This window comes from Zalophus californianus, chromosome 8 (genome assembly GCF_009762305.2).
Source record: "Zalophus californianus isolate mZalCal1 chromosome 8, mZalCal1.pri.v2, whole genome shotgun sequence".
Classification (NCBI taxonomy): domain Eukaryota; kingdom Metazoa; phylum Chordata; class Mammalia; order Carnivora; family Otariidae; genus Zalophus; species Zalophus californianus.
This window is the reverse complement of record NC_045602.1, coordinates 66,830,492-66,847,820: the sequence shown is the minus strand read 5'-3', so window position 1 is coordinate 66,847,820 and position 17,329 is coordinate 66,830,492.

Genomic DNA, 17,329 nt, shown 5'->3' with positions numbered 1-17,329 from the left:
ATCCACATTATAGTTAGGCACAGTTGGCCCTCATTTGTGCAATACTTTCATCTCTAAATTTCCTTGGATTTCCTTCTAACTCGATAGCTGCCCCTTCTTAGTTTCCTTTGCTGACTGTTCGTCCTTGATTCCTCAATGTCACTCCACACAAGGGTCATTCATTCCTTGGTCCTATCTTTTTCCCCATTACCTGGATAAATGTCAGCCATATGCTGATGCTTCCCAAATTTTATCTACAGCCTCAACCTCTTGCCTGAACTCAGAACTAATTTATTCAGCTACATATGTAAAATCTTCACTTGGATGCCAATGATCAACTTAATATGTTTAGAACAGAGTTTTTGCTTCTATTCCGTACACTTTACACCTTTTACCCCCAAAGAACAATCTCTGGGTCAGGGCCTTTGTACATGCTGTTCTCTGGGTCTAGAACACTCTTCTGCCAGTCATTTCCTGGAGAGCTTCTTGTTGTCACTCAGATCTCAACTCAAACATCACCACCTTCGTGGAGTTGTCCCCACCCCCACCCCTGTAAAGCAGCCCCCCCCCTTTCCCCAGCACCACCAACAGTCATTCTCGTAGTCATGAAGATAACCTGCAACGGCTCCATAGCCTCACGTTTATCACTACAGAGAATTCTGTTACCTAAGTGTTTGCTTGTTTCTTATTACTCACCCCCCCCCCCAATAGCTCAGCCCTCCACAGAAAATGAGCCTCTAGTGAGTTGGGACTCATCTGTCTTAGTTACTGCTATTCCACTAACATGTAGGCCCTTAACAAATTGTTACTGAATGCATATATGCATGAACGAATGCATCTCTGGGGATCTGTTTTCCTATAAAACCAGAGGGTAATATCACAGAAAGTCTGCATGATAACTGGGAAGGAAGAAGATATCAGTTCAGTCATGACCTTGAATTTCTAAATTGATTCAGGGATAGTAAATGCCATAGGGACAGTAAGGAGGGCAGAGGATGGTGGGGGTATAGTAAGCAAATAGAAAAACACAAGGAATTAAATTGCTCACTTTCTAGACTTTGGGATTACAATAATCCCTAAATGTTCAGAAAACCTTTGAGAGACAAACATAATCATTTTATTTTTATTTTGCTGAGTAAAGATATTAGGGGGAAAATTATCATCTATTGTTATTATCACCATCATGCCATAAAATAAAGTCCATTTAACTTCCAAAAAGGAGAAAAGACATAAATAAACTTCACTGGGTTTTTTTTTAAAGATTTTATTTATTTATTTGAGAGAGAGAGAGAGAGAGAGAGCATGGTGGAGGGGGGGGCAGAGGGAGAGGGAGAAGCAAACTCCCTGCTGAGCAGGGAGCTGGACGAAGACTCAAGGCTCCATCCTAGGAGCCTGGGATCAGGACCTGAGCTGGAGGCAGACACTTTACCTACTGAGCCACCTAGGTACCCCAACCTTCAGTGTTTTTTTTAAATTGAATAAACTTTGTTTTATGAAAACTACATATTGACTTCATTTCTTCATTCGTCCCCTTTATCGACTTAATTTCTCTCACTGCGCCATCATCTTTCGGAAATGTCATCCCTGACATCATGGGGAATCATGGACACAAGTGACTGGTTCAAGATCAACAAGCAATCATTGGCAAGTCTCCTAAATCTACTTCTTCACGCGTCTTTGGCCAGTTAAAGCTCTCTAATAAATGTTCTCTATTAGGGTATTGTAATGCGCATGTGACCTAAGAAACCTAGCATTGAAATGTTACTTAGAAGTTTCCCCATACAATAGCCAATTACAAGGCCAGACATACCAAAACAAACAAACAAGAACCCATGTAAGATATCTGAAGTAAATAAATATGTATCGTGTGTACACCCAGGTGTATGGGTGTGTGTGCATGTGTGTGTGTAATGCATTAAGAAGACACTAGTCTTCTAGTGGATTGATAGAGTTTTCTTATGTAAAGAAGAGTAGTAGTAGTTTCTGAAACTAATAACCACAACATTCAGGATCACAGTCATGGTACATAGAACACAAAGGAGAATTCCCTTTCATTTTACTGTAAATGGTTTTAAAGATAGATGTCTTTTTAAAGAATAAGATGAAAAGGCACCAGTAACAGAGACAACTGAAAAGAGAAGTGTTTAGTCTACTGAGGAATCTAAGAAACAAAACCAAGGGAGGCAGATGATATCAAGCATTGTTTACATTCACTGCTGAACCAAATTATTTAGGAGTAACGCCCACATGAGAAGGAGAATACATTTTGCAAATGGAAATGTGAATAATTACCTTAGATGGCCTAAGCAGCAAACCTACTTCATATGAAAAGAGGAAAATCTGCTTGCGGAGAACGCAGAATGCAAAGGACAGTGAGTGGAAATGTAGTTGTAACGGGAGAAGGAGAATGATTGTGTGCTGAGGGGGCATTAGCCAGCTGCAATCTGAAAGAAGTGGGGGCAGCTGGGCTATGTGTCACAGTCCATTAGATGCCATTTTAAGAAATTAATTCAGGATTCAGGGGGAGCTTTGGGTGACTATAGCCATACATAAGAAGCAAATAATAAGGACTAAGCGTTCTGGGCATTTCACTGACCCACAGGCTTCTGGAGGGCAATAAACAGGGCACTCTCTGGCTCACTAGATAAACAACAATAATAAGAGGAATCACAAGAGTTCCAATTTGGAACCCTAGCTCTGCAGGTGGCAGCTGCATGATCCACTCAAGTCAAAAAGTAAGAAAACTCAATTAGCAGCTCTCTGCCCCCAGCCCCACCCCCTCTGATGAGGGGAAGGAGTAGAATGTTCTCCCACACTCTCCCTAAGCCATGGGGGGTGTTTTTTTGAGCTTCTGAACAGCAATCAGGAAACGAGGCTGTTCAGCAGGTTGATACTGTGAAACACAGTTCCCCTGAAGCGCTTCTGTGTTAAAGGATACCAGTGGATAGATCTGAATTCCCAGTAAAACCTATGCTCCCTATTGAGTTCTAGTAGAAATTGTCATATTTTAAAGAAACATGGCATAATATGTATGATTTCAAATCATATTCAAAATCTTACCTTTTGATTCAGGAAGCAGTCAGCAGGCCTCTTCCTGGTACTCAGGACTAGCAAAGTTAATGGGTACCAACTTCCCAGACCCGAGAACTGCTGCACAGCATGGTCCTCCTGGAAACACCTTGAAAACAAAGTAACTCCCAGACCCTGCCGCTTCCCTTGGCTCCTGCAGTCAGAGCCCACTGTGGGCTTCACTCCTGCATACTCCTGGAGATGTATACATAAGCAGAAGAAAATAGGGCCAGTGACCCTGGCTTATTTGAATTTTAATAGAAAGTTTGCAAAGAGTGCTGACATTTTTGCTTCAAGATTCATCTCAGCTGGACTTAGGTTAATCTTTCCCTCCTGGGGAGAGTCACTATGAAGAGGTGGGGCCAGCAGGTGAGAGGAGTTGGCCGATGGGATCTAGGCTGTCTGTACCAGCAACCGGCCGTGTGTCCATCCGACATGCCGCGTCACCCTTCTCTGAACTGTCGTTTTCTTAGCTGAATGATTAGAGTATTGATAATCTTTAAGGTCTTTTCGAGTTCCAGAATAATACCATTTGATGTTTATAACTCGGTGTGATTGGACAGAAGTTCTGAATAGGTCTATTGCCCAAGAATAAACCGGTTACCTTATTCCCTTGTTGCAATGACCAAGATAACTGGATTTAAAAATCCTTGGCTGGCCATTTCAGCAACTGTAACCACTTACTGGCTTGACCATGCTTTGCCTAAAACAGCTTTTGAAAGAGTCACAATAACTTTTTAGAAAATAAGAATAGCCACTTTTGATCAATTAGTCTCCACCACATCATTTGACCTTGTGTGTGGACTTCTTGAGACACACTACCCACAGGGTTATTTTGTAATCTCTCCTCAATGTCTATAGCCCAACCTTTTGCTGCATCCTGGATGCTTTCTTGCTCTATTTTACAACTCCCCTTTCTCTGTCCACTCCCTTAATGTTACTTCCTTAGCACTCCTTCTCGGGCCTTTTCCTCTCTCATTTTATTTGCTCTCCTTGGATGATTTCATCCTCCACCCACGACAGTGTGCAATAAGCGTTCGGGTTTGTGCTGTTTGCTGATTTCTGCGGTGTAAATACTCTCATCACTGCTGATTTCAAGCTACCAGTCATTGTGGAGTTGGGAACTGATGCACAAAATTGGCCCTTCAGCTGTGAGAGCCAGCCTCCAGTGCCCACCACCCCCATCACTTCCACTACCGCCTACATCTGAAATCTCCCTCTCTGTGTGTGTCTCTCCCACTTCTGAGTTTGTTTCACATTCAAATCTACTTGAATGTCACATCTTCTTAACATCATCAGGAGCAAAAATGGACACACAGTCTTCCTATAAACCTTTTCCTGGATTCCCAGTTTAACAAGGTAACCCTGGATAGGAGTGAATGACCCAGGCTAGGGAAAATATGCTAACCTTCAACTCTTGTGTGGTTGTATCTTTTGAGTAATGGAATAAAAACCACATGCAGGTGTATGGGGAAGGAGGTTTCCCAGCAGAGAATGGGTGTTCTGGCTCAACCATCCTGTGAAGTAGTCTCTCTGCGGACAAGAAATAAAAGGTGGGGAATCGGAGTAGAGAAAGATCTAGTGCCTAAGACCAGCTGAGTCTGAATCTGAGATAGGGAGAAGCCTTGAGTTGTTCTACAAGAAGAGGAATTGCTGTTGTCACATGGAGGCAGTAAATGATGACACCGGATTTCTGATCTAGCCACAACGTGAAGGCTGACAAGGCAAGGCCAAAATGGGGCGAGTTTCTGAAGATGCCAGACTGAAGTAGCTGTTGTGGATCTGGTTAGTCTTGAGAGGGCACATCCCGTTTTCAAGGCTGGAATGGGGCCCACAGGGAGCGGTCACACGGACGTCAGCTGACCCCACAGAGCAGGGATCTCAGAAGGGCACGAACAGCAGCAGCAGCAAAGCAGCAAGATTAGGAGGTTAGAGGGGAAAGACCCAGGGACTTGTTCTGTAGCTCAGCTGCACAGCGCTCCGCAACACTGAGCCATAACAGATAGGACACTCCGACGGGAGCTGGTTTCCAGCAAGTAGCACTGGTGCAGGCTCTAGGCTATAAGAATTTAGGCATATGAAGGAAGAAGAGTAATTTTCTGTCATTGTCACAGGCTAGTGGGGCCAGGGTATTCCCCTGGATGACATTTATTTCCATCGAATTAGACCAGTTACTGCAATACCTAAGCCAGAAAATGAGGAGTCGTTTGGTATTCTCTGCCCTGCCGCGCGCATACTCAGTCACAAAGTCAGGTCAGTTCTGTCGCCCAACATTGGCTTGAATCCATCTTTGCTCTTCATGCTCATAGTCATTCCTTCAAGCTCAGGCCTTTCTCTGACAGCACGCCCCCCCCCCCCCCACCACCTAGCCTCCCTAACTTCTGTCTTGCTTCCCTCCCATCATGTTGCTGCAGAGTGATGTTCAAAAACAAAAACCAAAACAAAACCCAAACCAAACAAAAAACCTGTTCAAGTCACTCCTTTGCTAAAAATTTTTAAGGATAAAATCCAGACCCCTTGGAATGGTCTCCCGGCTCTGTCATGATCTTTCAGGTTCATCCCACGCTTCCCTCCTACCTCCAATACGTAGAGTCATCTAGATTATGGGAGGGTGCTCTGGATCTTTTCCTGACCTTCTTATCATGATAATGTAGTCTTAAACGGTCATGCCTTTCTTCCATTATACTCCTCCTGGTTGTTCTTTCTCACCTTCTTCTTTCTCTATTCATTCCTTAAATGTTGATTTCCTGGAGGTACTTAGCTCAGCTCTCTTTCCTGTCTTCCTGGAAAATGTAACTCATTCCTGGGATCTCTGCTTCCACCTAACGCTGGATCCTCTTAAATCTCTGCCTCCAGATCAGACTGGACTTCTCAACACCTCTGCAGAATGTTTCCCAGCTACCTTATACTCCAATTTCTGAAATAGAGCTCTCCCACATTCAGATGGGTGCTCCCTCCTGTATTCTCTACCTTAGTTTATGGCTCTGTTGGGAACTTGTATCTGCTATTTACAGCTGCCTAACAGATCACCCCCACACACTGACTTAATACAACAGCCATTTATTATTGGCTAACAAGTCTATGGGTTAGCTGGCATTTCTGCTGCCCTGACCCAGACTCTGCTGATCCTGGCTGGGCTGCTCGCACACGTCTGGAGCCTCAGCTGGGACAGCTGCACCAACCTGCCCATATGGTCTATCCTCCAACAGGTTAGCTTAGGTTTATCCACAAGGCAGAGGTGCGGAGTTCCAAGACCGAAAGCAGAAACCATTCAAGGCTTCAGAGGCCTAAGATGGGAACTAACACACTACCACTCCCAAAGCCTTCTATTGGCAAGAAGTCACAAAGCCAGCCCAGGGTCAAGGAATGCAGAAATACACAACACCTTTTAATGGAAAAAAGCTGCAAAGTCAAATTGCAAGTGGTGTGGATACAGAGAGTGGTGCAGGAGTGCAGGATTTTTGCAATCTGCACTGAAGTAATCCTAAATACTGCCATATTGATAATGTGGTGGTGGGTGGTAGTGAAGGGAGCTAGCTAATGTTCACTGACGCCTAGCACATACCCTCTGAGCTGATCTCAAGGAAAAGACGAATCTTGCATTGTGTTTAAAGCTAGTCATTAAAATCACCTTTTATTTTATTTACATGGGAGTTTCAACTTTATTATGAGATGATACAGAATATGTGTAATTTTAACCTAAATTTTATGGTAACCAATATGGAAATACAGTAATTACTAATTTTTGTATTTAACACTAAAACAAACATGGTTACTAATCTAATGCTTTGAATTCTCAAAAGCACTTGGGTCAATAACTTCTCATTCATACAAACAACTAAATGGTGTCAAAATTCCTCATTCATTATTATGTCCTTGTCCTAATAATGAGAAAGCTGCTTTGAGCAAGAATGGTTTGAAAACACAGTCACATAGTTTAGTCAACTTATTTCACAAGGATTAAATCAAAACAAAACATTTGTCATTTAATGTACCTTTGATTTATTAATCCCCTGCCCTGGACTGGACTAATTATGGCTTTCAGAACTTTCTGGATATTTTCTCCTCTACTTTTCATCAGCTAAATATGGGCAAAGAAAACCAAAAGATACAATCTTGTCAAGATATTCCATCTAGAATAGGATACAAAATATACAAAATTTATATGTATTCCACAATTATAAATATTCACAAAAAAAATAATAGAAAACAAGTGCTCATCAGACTTTAAAAGAATTTTCTCATTCTTGCAAGTTTAACAATAATAAATAATTTTAATAATAAATAAATTGTAGCCTCTGGTTTTAACTTTATAAAATTATTAATTTATATAATTAATGTATATTATTATATAATATTAATTTTATAATTAACATCAAAGCATATTATAATTTATATATTAATTCTAGAATATATAATCAATATAGTGATATTAATCATAAATTAAAATTAATTATATTGATTATAAATATTAATATATTAATGTATTAATAGTATATATTGATTTTATTTTATTAATTTTATATATTAATTTTATATAAATATGTCAATTACATATTAATTATATTGATATAGTTATTTTATATGTTAGCTTTTTTTCCCAATAGGTACTTAATGTTATTTCATTTAGTTTTCATAGTAACTCTCGAAGGAAGTGGTTATTTATATTAATTCCTTAATTTACAGTTGAGGTCATGAAAGTTTGGTATGGTGAAATATGTTAGCTCAAGCCCGCACAGCTACTAAGTGATAGGGCCAGGTTTTAAATTCATCCAACTTGACTCCGGGGTCACTCTTGGACAAAATGCTACATTGGCACCTCTCTCTCCTTTATTTTCCACATCTAAATGATTCACCAATTCTACCTCTTTTCCATTTACTGTTCTAGCTCCTTCCATCCAATGCCACTGGCCCTGACTTTGTTCAGGAGCTCATAAATTCTTGCCTAGATTATTCCTTTAGCTTTCTTTTTTTTTTTTATTATGTCCTTATTTCTAGTCCTGCAGCTACAGTACAAACCTAGCAACTTCCCTCTGTTATTTAAAACACTTTGAGGAGTGACATACAAATTAAAACTACGGTGAGATTCCTCACTCCATTAGCCAGCTCGGGCTGCCATAACAAGACGCCACAGACGACGTGGCTTAAACAACAGATATTTATTTTCCCACAGTTCTGGAGTCTGGAAGTTCAAGATCACGGTGCCAGAGGGTTTATTTCTGATGAGGACTCTCTTCCTGGCTTGCAGATAGCTGCCCTTCTGACTGTGTCTTCACATGGCCTTTACTCTCAGATAGATAGAGAGCTCTCTGGAGTCTCTTCCCCTTTTTATATGGACACCAGTCCTATCAGATTAGGGTCCCCCTGTTATGACCTCATTAAACTTTAATTACCTCTGTAAATGTTATAACTCCAAATACAGTCACATTGAAGGTTAGGGTTCAACACATGAATTTGGCAGGCTGGGGCTGGGGGCACAACTCAGTCCATAACAACCCCCCCCCCAACACACACACACAAACAATATCAGTCGTTGGAAACTAGAACAACTGAAGTTCTCATACAGCGCTGCTAGGACTTTAAATTAGTCCAATCACTTTGTAAAACCGGCAGAATCCCTGAATATATACTAAGGTCATGACCCACATATTCTACTCCTAGGTATTTTATCCAGTGGACATACATATACTCACCAAAAGACATGCAAGAAACTTCACAGCTGCACTATTCCTAATAACCTCACACTGGAAATAACTCAAATGTTAATATGTAGTGGAAAGCATAAATAAATGATGGCAAGTGCATATAATGGAATATGATACAACCATGATATTGAATGAACTACATCTCCACGTGACGGAGTGGATGATGTTCAGAAACATAATGCTGGCTGACAGAAGCCAGACAGAAGAGTACACATTTTTAAATTCCACTTAAATAATGTTCGAAAAAGGCAAAACAAATCTATTGTGTTAGAAGTTACGCAGGCAGTCCCCCTTGGAGAGGGAAGTAGCAACTAGAAGGGAGCAAGATGGGCCTTCAGGGGTTCTTGTTACATTATGATCAAGTTTCTGGTTGCCCAGCTGTGTTCAGTTCATGAAAATTCATCAAGCTGAACACTTATCATATGTGCATGTTTCTGCATATATTTTACATTTCAATAAGATGTTTTTCTTAAAAAAAAATATTGTGACGATTCCATATCACCCAAGAATAAAGTCCCAGTACTTCAGCCTGGCCTAACGCCCTTTGTGACCTGGTCCCAGGCCAACCTTTCCAGCCCTATCTGTACAAATCCTAGCTTACACACCAGTCAACATAAGCCATCACCAAATACCTACAATGCATCATGCTCTTTCCAGCTCATCCCCTGCCTGAATACCATTCCCATTTCATCGAGCTGGTTAACTCCTTTTAAAACTTGGATCAGACTTCATTCTCCACCAGAATGTTTTTCCTGACTCCACCACCCCCAACCCAGACTGAGTTAGGAGTGCCTGCTCTGTCCTCCTTTATCATTCTATGGACTTACTAACCCTAGTCCATCACACTGTCATTTTCAGTTTCTAAATCTATCTGATGAACTGTGAGTGTGATGGAAGCAAGGATCGGATCCTTTATCTCAGCATACACAGCATCTAGTTCAGGGACCAGCATATAGCAAATGCCCAATGAACAGCAAATGAATTAGTAAAGTGATTAATGAAATTTAGCTGACATCTTGATTTTGGTGCAGAACATTTCTTCAGTCATTCCAGCAAGAAGAGTTGAAGAAGGAGGAGGAGGAGGAAGAGAAGAAGAAAAGAAAAAAGAAAATAATAATCTGGTAGCACAGACTATACCATGCCCAAAATTTAGTTTGCAATGAGTGCTTTGTTCCCCATGAACATTAATATCAGGGAAACCAAATACACATTTCTTAAAACATATAATAGTACTCTTGCCCATTCCCTAAAGACTGCCCAACTGTACAAAATGACTGCATTCCTCTGAAATATGGGTGAAGTGTTAATGTTCTTGGTTGGCTTGAAACTCAAGAAATTCCTCTAACATCAAGATTGGCCATGTTCCTTGGGTGGATCTGCCAAAAATTCCTCAGATATCCCGGTCTGGGATTTATGGACTGAGAGGTTTATGATATTTCAGAGTGGAGAATGGGCTATTGTTTTACATATTAGACAAGTCAAGTAAATGCCATGAAAGCTGTTATTGGGCTCCGGGTCTAAAAAGTGAATCAAATTGACAGCAGTCATTTTTCTATGCAAGTTCCAAGCAGGCTTAAACCAGGCAAAATGCTAAGCGGTGATCATATTGGGTTCTCAACAATGTTTCTTCCTACCTCTGAATTTGGCCTTCAGGCATGGCTCCACAAAAGAAAGCCAGGAAAGGTATTAATGACGAGAGGTAGGGCGATGAGGATATTGCCATGATGACGATTCCTGGTAAGTAAGCATGCACGATGTGTAACGGAACACGCATAAATGTGAAACCCGACCTCAGCAAGAGTTAGGGCAACGGTAAAGAAGTACTCACGTACGCATGTACACTCTGGGTAGTGACGTGAGGCCTACGGTGAGGGCATTGGCCCACCCCAACTTCAATGAGGACTTCTTACCCACTCCACTACGCCCAGACCTGACTCCACCCATCTTCTTGAGCCACGGCTGATTGGACCAGACATAGGCACCTGACTCAAGCAGGGCCAATCAGATGCTCTCGGTTTGGCATTGGGCCGCAGGTAAGCCGGTGCTCTCAATGAGGACCTGTGAGGCTGCCTGCCCAGCCATTTGGGGTGCAAAGGAGTAGGGAAGTGGAGAAAAGAGGACCGTAGGGAGAGAGAAGAGATGTAGTAAACTATCGAGGCAGGATGGGGGTTGACGAGAAGAGAGATCAGTTCCTGACAGCTTTCCTGTTCCTGTTTTCAATCCTCTGGAGGGATCTGGATACATTCTCTGGCCGAGTCTGGCCTGCTTTTATGAGAGAAGAACGTGTTTCTTCTGCTCATGCTGGTTTGGGTGGGTTCCCGAGGTCACAGGACTAGGGTACTTGCGCTCTGGTATTCTAGCATGAAGTCTGGCTGCACTCCCTCAGTTCCTTTGGAGAAGGACAGAGGGTGCAACTGAGGCCCCGCTCGGGTGAGGGGGGATTGCACTGCAGCAGTCGGGGGGCTGGGGGAGTCCCGAGCCCTTGCCCTTGCCGGCTCTAGTGGTCTTGGCTCTGAGTACAGCCGGAGCTTGCGAGCTGTTGGCTAGTGGGGGTGTTAATGTAGTTCTTTAAAAAGGGAAGCAGGACACTGCGAATGATGACATCTGAGCGTCAACAATACAAAATTAAGCCTGTGGAAAATGTCAATTATGATGGCTAACACAGGAAATTGCATTTATGTATGGAAACTAAATTTAGAAGCCTGGACAGATTGACAGGATCCTTCCTAAATCCACGTAAATAGCCCATGCCAGGTGCCAGGAAGTAACTGCGGGAGCAGGACCGGCTAGGGGGCAGGCCCCTTGGCTGTCCTCAAAAATCTGAAGGAAGAAAAAGGGCTTTTCTCTAACGCTAGATAATTTTTCAGAAGTCTTATCCTCCAGGTGAAGAGAGAATTAACAGTTTCTGAAAGCATCATTTTCAAAGCTGTTGCTATTCTCTCCCTGCTTTGTGTCCGTAAACAAGGAAAGGGTGTGGTCAGGATTTGGATTTGCTCTAGGCAGTGTTTATGCAGCCCTTGTTGGCTGCCTGCCAGAGGCCAACCCTGAGGAAAAGGGGAGTGTGAGAGCGGGTAAGGGGAAGTCTCTCAGGCTCCCTCCCTTCACCCACTGCACCCCCCACTCTTAGGGTTCCCTCCTTCGCATGGTGTTCCTCTATCACTTCAAGCCCCAGTGACATGAAAACTGGAGTCGGAAGCAGAGGAATGACATTCATGGTGCTTGAGTAGGGCAAGGACATTGGAGTCAAGCAGACAGGTTTAAAGCCCTGGTACTATTACTAGTGCTTCTCTCAGACCCCCACCAGAAGGGCATCTGCACTGGGCTATGAGGTCTAGAGGGCCCTACTGTAGCCCTCCTCATGGCATGCTTCACCCTGTGGAGGCAAGAGTCCACTCGGTCAAAGGAACTTGCCCACCAGAGCCTATATCTCCCTCTGTAGAGCATGCTCCAGGTACTGAGACACCAGAATTCCCTGTGCCAATGGCCCTGAGTCTGTTTGCAGGACCTGTGCAGGCCTCTTCCCAGGTGTGTCCTCCCAAGGGTATGTATCCACTAGATTTCAGGGTGGCTTAGGGGCAGCAGTTTGCAGAGAGTGCAGATAAAAGTTGGACAGTGTGTGCCCGAGTGTCTGTATATGAGTTTCAGGGGTGGGACGAGAAGGGCACCAGGCCAAGGGCTGGGGCATTACTCACTGTGCACTACCTCTTTCTGGCTCCGACCAAGAAGTCTGAAAATTCTAAATTTGAATCTGGCCTTCCAGGTTGTTATGAAGCAGGAGAAGAGAAGATATTTTATTTAACCATAAGCTTGATGTATAGTTTTTGCCACGGAATATGGGTCTCAACTTGTTCTCTTGCTGCAGGCCCCCTAAATGTTAGGAGTGGGCCACATTACCACTTCAACACTGTGTGACCTTAGGTAAGTTAGGTCAGGCTTCTGAGCCTCAGTTTCCTTATCTGCAAAATGAAGGCAATAATAGTAGCAGTTATTTTGAGAATTTAAAATGTAGTTAGTTTGGGGCACCTGGGTGGCTCTGTTCGCTGAGTGTCTGCCTTCAGCTCAGGTCATGATCCCAGAGTCCTGGGATCAAACCCCACATCAAGCCCCACATGGGGCTCCCTGCTCAGTGGGGAGCCTGCTTCTCCCTCTCCCTTTGCCCCTCCCCCTGCTTCTGCATTCTCTCTCTCTCAAGTAAATAAATAAAATCTTAAAAATGTATATATATAATAAAATGTAGTTAGTTCTATTATTGTTATGTGCCCTTCGGCAAGTTACTTAAGCTCTCTGCGCCTCAGTTTTCTCATCTGTCAAATGGGAGGATGCTAATAGTACCTATCTTCTGGATTGTCATTAGTTAATGTATGTAAGGGTTTTAGAACAGCATCTGGCATGTCATAATGCTATGTAAATGCTGGTTGTTGTCATCTACTACCCATTATCACCACTACCACCACCTGGCCTGTTGGATTAGAGGAAAGAGTATATGCAGTGAGGTCACAGTGAGGCACACCTCTGCCACATTTTTTAGTTACTTTGAGACTTGCCTCATACTCCAGACTCATCCTGTGATTTCAAAATCCCTACCAGACTTCTTAGGAAGCATGAAGCCTGTTCCTGCTTCCAACTGAGACTGTTGCTTTGGCCAAGTGTAATCTGATGAATACAAACTAAGAGTCCTGTCCTGGGATAACCCTCATTCTTGTCTGTCAAGGGCTTTGAGATCCACTCAGAAAGGTGCAAAACAAATCTTAAATCTCTGGGCAGAGACACAGTGGTGGCAGCAAGTGAGGAATGGGGGAGGGATGTTGGCTCTTCTCCTGAGATCCATCAATTGCCATTTCTTGCTTAATGGAAGTTTCTCCAGCCCGGTACATTGGAAGGCTTGGTTGGGTTTGGGAATTAACTTGAAATGCTAATTCTGTAAATATCTAGAGGGTGGCTGATCCTCCAGTCCAGGGGACTTGATCCCATAGAAAGAACCTGTAATCCAGAGAGCTACCAAAAGGTTTTCCAACCACAAGCCCCATTTCTTTCTGCTACACAACACTACCTCTGTGGATCAGCAGCTCTTTCTTCTGCTTGGCACTCAGGCAGCCCACTCCCCATTTGCTTCAACTTTGTAAGGGATCACCAACAGGCAGCTGAGATACTCCTGATCTCCATTGAAGTGAAACTTAAGAAAGATACCAGCAAGGCCATTATCAAAACATCAAGCATCAAACCTCCAGCTCCTCACCTTTGTAGCATCCTCTTCCCAAGGAGGTTCTTCCTAAGTCCCTGTGCTCTATAAACACATTTTATCTTAGGAACGTTCTATTCCTTCCTCACATTAAGGCATGAGTTACTAAGAACAGCTATCACACTAAGGTATTATACTAAGAACAATATTATACCTCTCTCTCAAATTATTTTCACCCAAAAAAGCCTTAAGAAAGCTCTAAATGAAAGAAACAAGGCAATTTCAGACAGCAGTCGGCAACTGCAGAGGGCTTTTGTCAGGGTGGGGGTCCTGGGGATGGCAGGCCTATTCCAAAGTGCTTCTCATCTCAGAATCCATTTATTCAGCCTAAATGCATTTCTACTGTGCTTTCAGGTATGCTATCAGGGACTGACTCCACAAGTTTATTGGCATCACTGTGGTTCAGGGCTGGTTGCACACCTCTTCCGCAAGGGCCCATGAGCAGTGTTCACTAAATCCCCATGGCCATGGTTTCCAATGAGACCTTTGCGGTGGAATTCCTTTCTCCTTACGTTCAACAGCTTTGAGTTGTACAGACAGCCATGGCATGGTGCCCTGACCACCGTTTGTTTGTGTTTGGTGGTTCTGACACATACATGCACTCCTACAGCATGGGAATGGAACCATTTTAACATATAGAAAAATGTTAGAGTGAGGAAAGCAGCGCCATGGTGTTGCCAATGAGGGAGGGTCCCTGCTCTGATTGGCTTAGTGGTGCCTTTGTTTTTAAGCTCATATTTGATATAGGATGTACATATGTTAAGTTGGTTTGCATGCTATGCTGAACATGCCCAGCAATACACTGTAAACATCCTTGTGACATTTCTCAAAGGAAATAGTTGCTATGTGTGACTAGTCACCATTTTTGCAAAAGTTAAACATCTGAGCTGTTTAAATTGCTCTGCAAAGTATGAAATGCAAATTAGGTAATCATGGCATAATCACTCAGATCCAAAGAATGAGGAGTGCAGTAGTTGGTTGGTTGGTTCGTTCTTCTTCTAACTGGTGGGGTTGTAGGGGAACATCAAATCTGATGGTCAAAATTCAATCAAAATCTCTAGCCATTCAAAGTTTTTGGAGATAAATGATATCCCTTACAGATGATTAGCTAGGATGAATATCCCTGTGGCACAATCAAATCAACATGTACTTGATTACTGTTTGCTCTGTACTACAGAATGAGTGTATAAGTCCAGGGTGTGGGGAGACCACTGTACGAGTGTGGTATGGGTGTGTCTGTGAAGCAGCAGGAATGTTTTTCTCAACATTCTGTTTATGAAGCCCCAGTTCATTGTATAGTTGCTGAGGAATGAAACCAAGGGATATGATAGTCAATATGTTTCAACCATAAGACCTAGTTTTTTAAATAAATTTATCGTAGTGCAATAAACCGTATTCCATGTGAGCTTTTCTCTGATCAAAGGAAGCGATATTGCTCATTTATTTTTCACGAAGAAAACGTTTTGATTTCACTGTAAACATACCTTAGTTTATTTGTAGAGCTGTTTCCTATTTTTCTTATCAAAATATCTCAGCTGTAGCTCAATAAATCGAGTAGGTATAGGAGGTTCTGTCCCCACCAAGTCAGATGAATGTTTTTTATCACAGCCCTGAAGCAGATCCACTAGGTTAGCAATTACAGCATTTTAGAAAAATAAAAGGGAAAAGTATTTTTGTTCCAGTATCTCCTGTGGGGAAAAAAGGCAGATGGAAAGAATAGCAATGATGAAACAAAATTAATATATTTATATTATATAACCACCAAAAAAGCTGCCATGCAACATTTCTTTGTTTCATTTTACAAGTAATGTGCATTTTTTCCTTGAATATGAGTTTATGCTTGAGTTGGTGGCAGTTTTGCCTTAAAGGCATGGGATAGATCATTGATTTCTGCCCCTTTAAAAAGATTTTGTGTATCTCTGCCCAGTGCTGTTATGTGCTGATTTCATAGGTTAGCAGTCAGAAAGTGTGTTTGTTTCACTATTTCCTATTTTTTGGTTCTATGTGTTTCTCTATTTCCTATTTCTTGGTTGTGTTGGGGATTGGGGGTGGCTATCTTACTGTTTGCCCTCATGGACCGCCTACATGTATGAAATCAAATTCCTAGGAAATGTATTCTAACTGCCTCTAAGCAACATATGAAAATGCTTTATTATTGGAGACTGAATGTATTCAAGTTTACTGACAAATCCAGCTCTGGAGTATCAAAAATTGGATTATTTTTTTCTCCTGTTTCTTTCTATGGAGGAATCAATAGTATTGAACAAGAAAAAAAAATTGTGTTACTCCTGGGCCAAGGAGTGAGTGTAGCACTTAGGGTAGGTGAGAGAGTTAATCATGTGTCCTAAATTGATCTGGGGGCGCTGTACCTAGTGCATCCAGTTAACTAATCTTTAATTTTTGTACCAGGAACACAGCCAGCACGTCCACTTACCCAGGATAGATGATTAAGAAGAATGTTGTAAAAAAGCTGAACATAATTCACAATCACCAAATATAGGAGGCGTCTCTGAAGCTGACAAATTTGCTCCCACAGAATGCAATGACATAATCTAAATTGTGAGGGAAAAAATCCAACTTGGTTGGGATAGGTAAGGCAAACCAAAAACAAAGAAAATTTGGCCCACAAGTCATTTCCGCTTGGAAATATTTCTAAAGATTGAGCTTAGGCCGGCGGTTCATGTAACACCACCACCTGCACACTGCCAAAGAGCAGCCTTGGCGCTGAACCTAGAAGCTCAAGGTGGGAGAAACGTCAGTGGACAGAATCGAACTTCTGAAGATGCTCTTCTCAGAGCTTCCTGAGACCTTCCGGGGGGATGATTTTCAAACTATGTTTTGGCTCTAAACACTGGGATTTGGTTATCTGCAGCTGATTTCCAGCTTCAGAACCATTTCTGCTTCTACCTTATAACCCACCACAGCCCAAGATTTTAAGAATTTTATCTGAAAATATCTCAACATAGTTTATTTTTTTAAAAGAAAATTAGCACAGAGAAAACATTATTTTAAAAAACCACTTTCCAATTATACATACAGTGTCCAGTGTACATGTTATAAACATGTAACTTATATTTTATTCACCCATAGGGATTTGACTCAAGTAGGTGCCCTGCCCCTATTCCCTGTATGGAAAGTTCGAGGAGAACCTCTACATGATATTACTTAGATGCTTCAATTAACTGGACAAAACAATTATTATACCTACAGAAAACAAATGGCTATGGGGTACCTGAGTGGCTCAGTCGGTTAAGTATCTGCCTTCAGCTCAGGTCATGATCTCAGGGTCCTGGGATCAAGCCCAGCATCGGGCTTCCTGCTCAGCAGAGAGCCTGCT